Source organism: Nomascus leucogenys, chromosome 11, assembly GCF_006542625.1.
Source record: "Nomascus leucogenys isolate Asia chromosome 11, Asia_NLE_v1, whole genome shotgun sequence".
NCBI lineage: Eukaryota > Metazoa > Chordata > Mammalia > Primates > Hylobatidae > Nomascus > Nomascus leucogenys.
The window spans coordinates 82,756,752-82,770,447 of NC_044391.1; positions in this window are offsets into that span (position 1 = coordinate 82,756,752).

The window sequence follows — 13,696 nt, forward strand, 5'->3', positions numbered from 1 at the left end:
CAACAATGTGTACAAGAATGTTCACAGCAGCACTATTTGTAATAGCCTTGAAATGCAAGCAACCCAGAAGTTCATCAATAATAGAATAGATAAAGTATGATCTACTCAAAACAAGAATGAACAAACTATTGTCACATGTGCCAATACGGATGAGTATCATAAACATAATGTTGAGTGAAATAAGTCAGACCCAAAGATATACATGATATATGTTTGTATTTATATAAAGTTCAAAATAGGCAAAAGCAATCTATAGTATGAAAGTCAGGATAGCGGCTCCTCTTGGGGTCGGAGTCCAAGGGGGCATCCAGTGTCCTGGTTATGTTCATTTTCTTATTTTGGTAGTTACAAGTATTTCTAGTTTGTGAAAATTTATTGAACTGTAAAATTTAAGATCCGTGCACTTTTCTGCGGTTGTTACATTTCAATAGTTCACTTTAAAACACTTAAAGCACCACTGCTTAAATTTAAAAAAATAAAACTGACCTAGGCCGGGCACGGTGGCTCATGCCTGTAATCTCAGCACTTTGAGAGGCCGAGGCGGGCGGATCACGAGTTCAAGAGATTGAGACCATCCTGGCTAACACGGTGAAACCCCGTCTCTACTGAAAACACAAAAAATTAGCCGGGCGCGGTGGCAGGCGCCTGTAGTCCCAGCTACTCGGAGAGGCTGAGGCAAGAGAATGGCGTGAACCCAGGAGGCGGAGCTTGCAGTGAGGCAAGATCGCGCCACTGCACTCCAGCCCGGGTGACGGAGCGAGACTCCATCTCAAATAATAATAATAATAATAAAATAAAATAAAGCTGACCTAAATGACAATTCGAAGCTTTTGGCTTGGAATTTTACTTTTTAAGCAAGTGAGCTAATTTAATTATATCTGAAGGAGTAGGAGAGTAGAAACCAGTAGGTTAAGTAACGGGGTACCATTATTTCACCGTGAGACCCAGTACAAAAAATTTTATTCCTTTCGTGACTCAGTCTTTTCTAACACAAAACAGCAGTATTGGTGGGCTATACAAACCAGAAAATGGTTGAAAGAAAAATCTTACCAAATATCTTTATTAATCTTAAAAATTTCAGCACAGTATTAATGACAGATAAAAACAAAATAAAAGAAAAAATGAATCCAAAAATAGCTAAACCTTTCATGCATCTAAATTGCATCAGAAAATAACGTATCTAATACAATTCTACATTTTCCACATACGAAATTAATGATAAGAATGAAATAGCCTTTTAAAAAGTTTTCAAAGACATAATGCCTTCATTTTTTTTTCTTTCAACCTGAAGCCACAGAGAGAAAACAGCTGCAAGCTAAGAAAATGGCAAGGAAAGGAGTGCTTCTTAGTAAAAGTTATGAGTAAATGGTTAAATGAACGGTGGAAATGGAGTGAGGAACCCATCAACCATAAACTCAGTAGAAGGGAAGGAGTAGCTTTCTGCTGAGTAGGAGTGAATTTAACATTATATATTGCAGATAAAAATATTTTCCCGAGATTATTAATTCCCCTAGATCTAGACCTAGGTTTTCAAGTTAGTAACAATTTACTTCTGAAAGATTTCTCCCTTCATATAGAGCACACCAAAATATTACATACAAAAGGGCATTAGCCACTGTTACCCCACAAAGATCTCCTCTTCTAGAAGCTTTACTGCTACAGCATATTTCACATTTCATAAATTTTATGCCTGTTTTGCCCTAGACGTTCCATTCTATGTGAGTTACTTAGCAGAACTTAGTTTAAGGATATGTGGAAATGTCTAAAACAGTAATCATGTTAGATGGATGTGTAAGAAAGAAAGGCTTTCTTCAGGGTTAGCCTTACATTTTGGTCAAGGATGAGAACGATTGCTGGGCATCAGCTTGTCAATAAATCTACCTATCTCCTTTGAAAGGAGTCTTTAATCAGCAATCAAAGGTCATAGAATTATGGTAGATATTTGACTCAGCACATATACCATTTTGACAAATATAAAAAATTGCAATTGACTCAACAGCCAAAGACATTACTTGGGTAAATCAAACAAGGTTTACATATCTGAATGTGCAGCACAAAGTCAGAGCAGTTAGGATATGTAGCAGAGAGATCAGCTCTCAATCTTTATCAACAGACAGAAGTGCTTACACTCGAGAATCCCTCTGATGGGCCACATCAGCAGATACACAATTGAGGATAGTAAGTTTGAGCAAGTGAAGCTCACATTAGACCTTTTGAAGGTCAACTGCCCCTTCAGACCTAGTCTTACATACATGATGCTAAAGACTGCGCCCTAGCCAGGTGTATATAATTCATTGCAGAGTATACATGATATACAGTACACTTGCAGGAATAGGTAACAGAGTACTTGTATGCCTAAATAAACTTCTTAGTCTTTACTCTCAACCTCTCCAAGCTAAAGCAGCTTGGGCCAGATATAACCCTCAATACCATGCTGTGAAGTTAGAGCAAGCACCTATTCCCCAGATGGCCCTGGGAGTCATGGTAATGCACCCTTGGACCAGCTCTAAGACCTAATCGCAGGCCTAGATTTACTCATTTTGGCAACAAATATGTATGAGAATCATGAGTTAGAAGAAGAACAAAAAAAGATTGTGCAAAATATCTTCCCCAGTCGTTGACTGTCCAATTACGTAGTCACTTAGCATAAAAAGACAATTCTATATCATTATTTTGTATGCTGTTTTGTTGTGTTTGTTTTTACCTTCTACATCTATGCATTGAGATATGAAGAGATTTATATCTAGCGATCTTTCATCACTTTAAGGTATCCTTTCATCAGGTGAAATGCTTATTTGCTTTGGACATGTCCTTCCTTTCAACCCAGTTTTGAATGATTGGATGCCAAGTTGTAGTGTCTCAGTGGAATCTCAACACTTTGGGCCTAACAATGGATTAATTCATAGTATCTGAGCCTGCATAATAATGCTAGAAGTTACACATTTCTGCCTAAAGCTTGGCCTACCTTAACTACTCTTTCATGATGAAACTCTTCTGCATCTGGGGTCACTCTGCTGAGGCAGAGAGCTGATTTGGATCAGGAGACAGGCTCAAACCCTGGCTTTACCCCCTGCTAGCTTTGTAATCTCTGTTAAGTCCCATAGACTTTGAGCTTTGCTTCTTTCATCAGTAAAATGGGATTGAATCTACCTCATAAGTTTATAGGACAGTTGAGATGTTTGTAAACTTGTAAAGAACAGTGCCTGACCCATAGTCTATGTTCAATAACTATCAATTGATTCTAAATCTGACAGATGTAGTCTGTTGGAATTTAGCATGTGTAAACATTTATTGTCTATAATCTTTACTGCCAATGATGGGTTTCATTTTAAAAATCTCTAAATTTCAGCAATAAATTAATTGCTAGAATTTTAGAGGATGGGTTTGTTGTATCCTGAATAGAAATAAAAATTCTTGCAGCTAAAAGCATTTCCTTGTATGTGAAATTAAGGCTTGTGACTACATGCCAAGCAATTCACAAATCAGTATCTTATTCTGAGCTGCCACTTACCCTCTTGGAAGCTTTCTGAGAAAATTAATGAGTTTATCCAAAAATTTGTGGAATTCAAGTAAATTTTCACTGGGCTGTTTGATTGCTCACTCTGTTGGGTGGATTATAGTTTATTGGAGGGGGGCCATAGTTGACAGTGCAGCTGATGTACCAAGAAACAGGGAAAGAAAATCACCCCAAATAGGTATTAAGATTTTAATTGTTTTCACAAGGCACTTGGCAGACTCTATTCATGAGCTAATGATGAATTTTAAAGAAATACCAGAAGAGTGCCACCATAACCATTTAGAGATTTCTATTTTACATTCATAAATATTAATTGGACACATTACCACTGTCTAAAAATGGTCTGATAAATATTTACCAAGAACAGCCGGCTATTAGACTTCTTAACCTAGTGCTTCCAACTGTGTTAATTTTGGCAATGAGTGTGCAAATTACTAAGATTGTTTGGGGATTTTAAACTTCGAAAAGCAACGTTCAGGGAGTAGGAGTACATTATTTGAAAATTAGCAAGAAAGGGAGAGGCCAGCAGAAAACACTGGCTCAACTCTTCATCTCTAGTTACTGCCCGTTCTCCTTCAACTGCTCATATGATCTAGGCCCTGCTGACTAGATCCGCATGCCTTGAACTTCTGAGCTAATGATGCAAAGAAGCAAGGACAGGGGGGCCATACAGTGGCCATATAGTGGCCTCAGTGGAGCAGGGGATGTTGTGCCAGCAGCAGTAGATGGTGCCCGTGGCACAGTCTGTAGCATGTATCCTGCAAGGGTGATGTCTGTGTGGCCTTGACTGGATGACTTGGCTCTGCTGTGTGATTTTGGGTGCTATTCCTGGCTGCAAGCCCCTGAGTCTTGTTGTCCAACCCTTCTTAGGATTGTGGGGGCTACCAAAAGCATACTTATGAATTCCTTTGGCCAAACAAGCCAGAATCAGTTTCTCTTGCTTTAACTAAGAACATTATGTGATAGAATGATTAACTAAAGTTTTAAAAAGCAAACTGTTAGGCTTAAAAAATTCCCATGGATTGGATTTGATGCATAGTGCACCAAATTTGAAACCTCCCTGATAAATTATAAGTTCCCTCATGTATAAAGTGGGAGAAGAGAAAATATAAACAGAGCCCATACTAATTAGGTTTCTTCATTTTTTTCTCCTACTTATCAAAGTATTACATCATTTTATCTTTTAAAAATGGTAATTTTAGCAGAGGAATTTTAATAAAGTAATTATTTAACAGTGTTATAGGTTCAGGGAAAAGGTAGGGATCAAGGGTGGAATGGCTAGTGCATAGGGCACATCTAGTTTGCCTTAGATCTTGACACACCATAGTACCTGTAACAAGCTGGCTGGAAAATGCATATTTCGTAGTACCTAAGACAATAGCTTTCCTGGGGAGAAAGAGCAATGCCTTTCCTTCAGACACAAAGGAACCTTTTTCCTTTCCTTCTTTTAATACTCATACCAATCAGTAAATTTCTACTTTGGACAAAACATTGTGCCAGCAGTCTGGAGAAAATTAAAGAAGTGTGAGTCACCCGACAGACCTTAAAGAAAATATATTTGTTCATTCATTCATTCATTCATTTTTCAAATGTTTATTACATTCTACTAGACCCTACAGATTGAAAGATGTACAAGGTATGTCCTTGTCCTCTGGGGCTTATGGTTAATACGTATTATTACAATTTACCTGACTGAAGACCTATGTGGCCTCATGATACACAGGAGCCTAAAAGATATGTTTATTAGATTATTTATTTACTTTTAGTTAACATTTTAAGCATGTACAATCACCCTATTTTTTTAAATATATTTTTAAATTATAACCTATTGGATTTTTTTTGTTAAAAAAATTAGTATTCACTTCTGTATCTTGAGCCCACAGATATAAGCAGTATATAATCAGAAAGTTATAAATAAACTCAGATTATATAGGCAAAGGTGTGTTCCTAAAAATGACACATACACATACATTAATTAAAAGGATGCATCTAAAATTATGACCAAACTATTTTTAGAAGGCAGAAATGTAAAATTATACCTTTATAAATGAAGACACCATTTATATACTTCAAAAATAAAATGTGATATAGCAGAGATGAATGATCGCTATAATATTGTATTGGTTTAAGAGAACACAATTTCTAAAAAAAAAAAAAAAAAAAAAAAATCATTGAAAATATATTACCTGTAAGAATGTGAAAGAAATCTAGTAAGAATTTAGGGGAAAAATTATGAAGTCAAAAGCCAATTACCTTAATATTTTTCTTATTCCTAAACAATAAGAACAACATTAAAGGAAAACTATCTTGCATTTTAATTGTCTATCTGGCATTAAGTAAGTTCTGCAAAAATGTAATACAGCTGAAAGCCTTCAACTCCAAATTAAAAATCTTCTAGACTCAGATTAAAATATGGACTGTTCCATATGAAAAATAATAAAGATGTAATTGGCTTATTGGATAGAATAAAAACTTTCTTTGAAGTTTGGAATGACTAAATTCAATTTCTCTGAATATTTCTTTGTATTGTTTTCTCCCAGTGGTGCAAATTATATTAAATATAATAGTTTACAAAGTTATTGTCTATAAAACACTTGTATCTTTTGTTATTCAGATACAAAGAAAACCACCTTGTGTTAATGATATATGTATTTTCACTGACATTTAACATGACGGATATCTCATCACTTTTCCACTAAAATCAGTATAATATATTTGTTCTATCAGTACTGCATTTTAAAAATCTTGGCTGGGTGCAGTGGCTCACGCCTGTAATCCCAGCACTCTGGGAGGCCGAGGCGGGCAGATCACGAGGTCAGGAGTTCGAGACCAGCCTGGCCAATATGGTGAAACCCCGTCTCTACTAAAAATACAAAAATTAGCCGGTCGTGGTGGCATGTGCCTGTAGTCCCAGCTACTCGGGAGGCTGAGCAGAAGAATCACTTGAACCCGGGAGTTAGAGGTTGCAGTGAGCTGAGATTGGGCCACTGCACTCCAGCCTGGGAGACAGAGCAAGACTCTGTCTCAAAAAAAAAATAAATAAAAATAAAAATAAAAAAAAATATATATATAATAAAAATAATGACATTAGAAACAAAGAACCATGAATTTATTTAGTGATTCAATATATTTTAAACCTCTTACAAAAGAGAAGGCCTATGAACAGAATGTAGAATTTCTTGAAGTTTAAATGTTGAAGAACTCCAAAAAGTAAATCCAAGCAACTAAATTAGCAGCCTGGGAGGAGGTTAAAGACGCTTAACTATGTTAAGACCTGAGTCAGAATCTGGGCTTCCCTTTCTTCTAAGTAACTTACCTTTACAAGTAACAACTTCTCTGAGCTTTTTCCTTTTTTGAGATGGAGTCTCACTGTGTTACCCAGGCTGGAGTGTGCTGGAATGATCTCAGCTCACCGCAACCTCCACCTCCCAGGCTCAAGTGATCTTCCCAACTCAGCCTCCCCACTGAGTAGCTGGGACCGCAGGCGTGCCCACCACACCTGGCTAATTTTTTGTATTTTTGGTAGAGACAGAGTTTCACCACGTTGCCAAGGCTGGTCTTGAACTCCTGAGCTCAAGCCATCCGCCCACCTCAGCCTCCCAAAATGCTGGGATTACAGGCATAAGCCACCATGCCCAGCCTTCTCTGAGCTTTAGTTATTTCAGCTGTCAAGTGGGGACTAATACCTGCTTCCAGAATTGTTGTGAAAATTCAGTCATGTGTGTAAGTAAGGTGTCTGGCATGTAGTAAGCAACTGAATAAAACTTATTTCTTAACTCTTTTTTCACTTTTTGAGCTCTAGTTGGGAAGATAAGCTATAAACCTATGAAGAGGTAATGAAAAATCCAAGAGTTAAGTCACAATTCACATGCACTGAGGTGGCTGGAGAAGATGATCGCTAAAGCCCCTTGCAGCTCTAAACATTGATTATTCTATGACAGCTGTATGAGAAGCGTCAGGGGGCAGTGGATGATGAATTGGCAATTGGAAGGTGTGGACAGTAAGTGCTCTTAGGTCAAAGAGGGGAGCCACTGCCTTGGGCTGGAATGGTTTAGGAAAACCATTAAAAAAAATTCTGAGCTATCTGAACTGCAACAAAAACCTAATTCAATTAGGAGAGTGACTGGCAAGAGTCTGATTATAATACAAATTCAGGCCAAGCTAAGGAGAATAAGAAACAAAATACTGGTGAGAAAGGAGAAAGGAAAAGGCAGAATCAGCAATTTGGTTTCTGAAACAAGACTATTAAGTAGCTATCATGCTTCTCACCCTTATAACAGCCTTAAAAGGCAGGCAAAGTATATTAGCCCTGCTGAGAATCTCCTTTGAGTGTGAGCATCTGTTAGAAATGTGTTTGGCAACAAATAATAGAAAACCTGGCCATCAGGGCTTAAACAAAGTCTTTTTTTTTTTTTTCCTTAACTAGAAAAAACCTCAACAATCCAGAGTTGGTGCCTCTGCGTAATGACACTGTCAAGGCTCTTTCTTGCTCTTTCTAGCTAGGCTCTTTCTGGGTCTCTGCCTCACCACTGTTAGAATGATGGCATCTGCACTTATATTTTTGTTGCCTTATGCTCATTTGATGGCTGGTATACCTCTGGGTTTGTACCCCATACTGAAAAGAGACAGAAGGGCAAAGGAGCAGAGAGTGTGGGCAGGTGGCATACCCATGAGTCTGAGCCTTTTTATTAAGAGAGTTAAAGCTTTCCTGGAAAGTTGCCCAGGAATTGCAAGACTTTCTCTTGAAATTTTCCTCTGGCCAAAATTGTGTCTCATGGCTGCCCACAGTGGGAGAAAGGGCATGATGTGGATAGGATTAATCAGCCAGCCCACACTGGAGACAAAATTGCTGAGGCCTTGTAAAATAATTAGTACAAAAGATAAAACCAGGGAATTGTTTTCCTTAATCAGGAATTTTCAACTCATTAAAAAAATTAAACCTTTAAAAATTTTAAAATAATTTTAGATTCAAATGCAATTGTAGAAAATAATATGGAGAGATCATTTTCCTCCAATAATAACATCTTACAAACTATAGTACAATGTAACTACTGAGATATTGACATGGACAGAGTTAATACAGAACATGTCCATCATCATAAAGATTCCTCATATTACCCATTCATAGATACAGCTCTCACACCCCCGTCCCTTCTTAATTTCTGGCAACCACGAATCCATCCCCCTTTTCTATGAATTTGTCTATTCAACAACTTTATATAGGCCAGGCACAGTGGCTCACTCCTGTAATCCCAGCACTTTGGGAGGCCGAACAGAGTGGATCTCTTGAGTCCAAGAGCTTGAGACCAGCCTGGACAACATGGTGAAACCCATATCTACAAAAAAATACAAAAATTAGCTGAGCATGGTGATGCATGCCTGTAGTTCCAGCTACTTGGGAGGACTAGGTGGGAGAGTCACTTGAGCCTAGGAGGTGAGGTTGTAGTGAGCCGAGATTGCATCCCTGCACTCCAGTATGGGAGACAGAGTGAGGACTTGCCTGAACAAACAAACAAACAAACAAGAATTCATGGTAGGGATGTACTGCAGTTTGTTTAACCATTCACCCACCGAAGGATATCTGCGTTGTTTCCAAGTTGTTTCCAGCTTTTGACTATAATGGTCATGATATAATGAAGAGCTGCCACCCTCTACATGCACAGTTTTTTATGTGCAAGTTTTCATTTCACTGGGATAAATACCTAGGGGTGTAATTGCTAGGTCATATGGTAGTTGCATGTTTAATTTTATAAGAAACTGCCAAATTTTTTCTAGAGTGGCTCTACCATTTTACATTTTTGCCAGCAATGAATGAGTGATCCAGTTCTCTGCATTCTTGCCATTTGTGTTATCAGTATTTTTTATTTTAGCCATTCCAATAAAGAGGCAGTGATATTTTACTGTGTTTTTAATCTGTACACCTCTCATGACTAATACTGTTGAACATCTTCATGTATGCTTGACTTCTATATACATTCTTCAGTGGAATGTCGTCATATCTTTTGCCAATTTTCTAATTGGGCTGCTTGATTTTCTGTTAAATTTTGAGAGTTCTTTATATCTATTAGTAGATACTAGTTCTTTGTTGAATACAGTTTGCACATATTTCTGCTACTCTTTGTCTTGTCTTTTTATCTTCTTAACAGGGCCTTTAACAGAGCAAAAGTTTTTAATTTTAATGAACTCCAACTTGTCAGTTTTTCTTTTGTGGATCTTGTTTCCGAAGTCAGGGCTAAGAACTCTGCCTAGTCCTAGATTGTAAAAATGTTCTTCTTTTTTTTTTTCTAAAAGTTTTCTAGTTTTACATTTTGCTTTAAATTCATGATCCATTTTGAGTTAATTTTTATCTAAGATGTGAGACTTAGGTTGAAGTTTATTATTTTGCCTCTGTATATCCACTGGCTATAGTTGAAAAGGCTATCTTTACTGACTTGGCTTGGCACTTTTGTCAAAATCAGCTGAACATGTTTTTGGAGGGTCTTTTTCTGGGTTCCCTATTCCCTTCCACTGATGTGTGTCTATCCTTTCACCAATTCCAAATAATCTTGATTACTGTAGTCCGGTAATAAGTCTTAAAACTAAGTTGACTAATTTTTCCCACTTTTTTTTAAAATTGCTTTAGCTGTTCTAGTTCCATTACTTTCCCATATAAATTTTAGAATAATCTTCTGTACATTTACAAAAAACTCTTGCTAGAATTTTGATAGGAATTGCATTAAAATGACATCAAATTTAGGAGAATTGACATCTGTGATGGTTAATATTAGGTATGAGCTTGATTGATCGAAGGATGTGTAGATGGCTGGTGAAGTATTGCTTCTGGGTGTGTCTGTGAGGGTGTTGCCAGAAGACACTGACATTTGAATCAGTGGCCTGAGAGAGGGGAAGAACAACCTTCAGAGTAAGTGGGAACCATGCAATCTGCTACCAGTGGCTGGAACATAGACAGAAGAAGAGGAATGAGTAGCTCGTTTGCTGAGTCTGCTTGGGCTCTCTCTCTCCCGCTGTGTGATGCTGGACGCTTGACTTCCTCTCCTTCTGCCCTTGGACATCAGACTCAACATTTGGACTCTGAGACTTGCACAAGTGTCATTATAATCCTCCAGCATGAATGTCAACACAGACCTTAACTCTGATAAGAAACATGTGCAATCTATTCTCTCTAAAGCCTGCTACTTGGACGCCTCATCTCCCTGGTAAAACCTAGGTCTCCACAACCCCTTATTGTAATCCAGATATTCCTTTCTATTGATAAAAACTTTTTCAACCAATTGCCAATCAGAATATGTTTAAATCTACCTATGACCTGGAACCCTCCGCCACTGCCACCACCCTGCTCCCCACAACCTCTCTTCAAGTTGTCCTGCCTTACCAAATCGAAGCAATGTAAATCTTACATGTGTTGATTGATGTATTATGTTTTTCTAAAATGTATAAAAGCAAGCTGTTCACCTCAGGAACATGTCGTCAGGACTTCCTGAGGCTGTGTCATAGGTGCGTCCTTAACCTTGGCAAAATAAACTTTCTAAATTGAGACTTGTCTTAGACACTTTTTGGTTTAAAACTTACTGATTGAGAATCCTAAATCTGAAAACCCCAAATCTGAAATGCTTCAATGAGCATTTCCTTTGAGTGTCATGTTAGTGCTCAAACAATTTCAGATTTTGAAGCATATTGGATTTTGGATTTTTGGATTATGGATTAGGGATACTCAACCTATATATAGTGTTATTCTCCCCCATCACTAACATGTAAAAGTTAGAGGTTGTTCAGTGATTACATCTTTTAAAAATTATAATAAAATATTATAAATGCAGTCTCATATTTTGGAATTTGTAATAATGGAGAAACTGTACAAGTATTATTGTAATTTTATTTCATCTTTTCTATTGTATTTGCTGGGATTCTATGTTAACACATTATTTGTACTTTTAAAACTTTCTGTTGAAGGAAATACACAGGCAGAAATAGGCACAGATTATAATGTATAGCTGAATGAATCTGTTACAGTGGTAATTAGGCATGAGCCAGACAGGAGAGGGCTTCCCCTACCCACCAGGAATGTCAGGCAACCATTAGGTGACGGTCTGAGAGTTGTCACATCACCTTTCTAAAAATAATAATTGGTTGCAGACACCAGGGAGAGGCAATTTCCCAATGGATAAAAACACTTGAAATTGGTAATCAGCAACTTCCAATAAAATCTCGGGAATTGGGCGAGTGGGCTTGAGTATGTGCATTGAAAGGTAAAATGGCAGACTTTGGTTATATGACCTTCTGGGGTGCATTCCATCGGAAAAGGGAAAAAAGCCTCAGGTGGCCATGCATACAACTTCTTAAACACACTGCACCTGCTCATCTCTCAAGTGCAAGGACAGCATCATGCATGTGGGCTGCCCACTCTAAGGGAAGAATCATGAAAAAAGGAATGCAAGACACCCGAAATATGCCAACATATAAAACCCCAAGTCAAAAGGTGAAACACCACATTTGACCTCCACAGTTCTTGCTTGGATCTCTTCCAAGTGTACTTTCCTTTCTTTCCTGCTCTAAAGCTTTAAAATAAACTTCTACTCCTGCTCTGAAACTTGCTTCAGTATCTTTTTCTGCCTTATGCCCCTCAGTCAAATTCTTTCTGCCGAGAAGGCAAGAATTGAGGTTGCTGCAGACCCGTATCTATTTGCCACCAGTAACTCAGATATTCACTACCCCTAACAAATTTTACAGAGTGAACACTAAATTTTTATTTCATTTACTAAATGATGTCTTTATATTGTAAATTAAGGGTGAAGCAGAATCACAGGTGTAATGTTTCAAATTTGATACATTGGCTGTGTCAGATACAAACCATTTCTTATTGCTTCACTCAATTCCTATTAAGGATCTTTACCAGAGAATAACAGGGCCTACAATCATTATAGTATTTTGCAGCTTACTAAACACTTCTATGTACCTCATCTCAGTTAATTCTTATAACAATTTTCTGAGGTAGGGATTATTACATAGTTTTAGAAAGAAGGAAAGGAGCCTTTAGAAAGGCTCAGAGTGATAAAGCAAATCCTTAGGGTCACAGAGTCTATCAGTCACAAATCTCAGACTTCAAACAAGGACTTTAGAGTCCATGTCTTCCACTGACTCTCCTAGGCACACTGCTTTCTACATGGCGCATTCTGTGGCTGTGAGGTACTGCCCAGATCCCCCTCAAGGAATGAAGTACTTATCCCACAGCAGCACAGAGTGCTGCTGGCAGAAAGCCTTCAGTTTCATCTACTTCTGGGACTGCCTTGGCTGAAGAGAGAAACATCACCCAATGCTATGTCCTTTTCCTGGGACAGTCACATCCAATGACTCATCGATGAGCAAAGCCCCCCTCGGGAAAACTCGGAATGGTCATTTCAGCTTCAGAGCTTCCCACAGGGTTAGCTGAAGCTTCTACTAGACTGCACGGCAGCACAGCTCCCTTCTGCCCAATGGTGCTTCCACCCTTCTCTTCCACAGCTGTTGATTCTAAGAGGATACCTTAATACACCTCCCCTGCACTAATCTCCAATATTATCTTGATACCCCCAAATGTGCTATCACATTTGATAGTGTGAAAAATATCACAGTATGCATTTGAAAGTTCTGTGTAGAATTTAATTATTTCATTGATTAGCTGATTTTTTTTTTTTTTTTTTGAGACAGGGTCTCCCTTTTTCACCCAGGCTGGAGTGCAGTAGTGCAATCTTGGCTCACTGTAGCCTTGACCTCCTAGGCTCAAATGATCCTTCTGCCTCAGTGTCCTGAGTAGCTACGACTACAGGTGCATACCACCATGCCTGGCTAATTTGATTGTTTTATAGTTATTTCTTATTTTTTAGAGGGATCTCAATATGCGGTCCAGGATAACCTGGCCTCAGTCGATCCTCCCACCTTGGCCATCCAAAGTGTTGGGATTACAGGCATGAGCCACCATGTTTGCCCAGGAATTCCATTTTAATACCATGGTCAAACACATAGAAATGAAGTTTGTAAACATATACTAAGGCTTAGATTTGAATACAGGTTGATATCCTCAGTGTAAGGACTATGGAAGCTGAAAATAATCTCACCTATTATTTTCAGGTGAGATTTGAGGATTAAATAAAAAGTGCAAAGTGAGTTTCCCTCTGGTATTGTTTGCCAATATTATCCCACTCA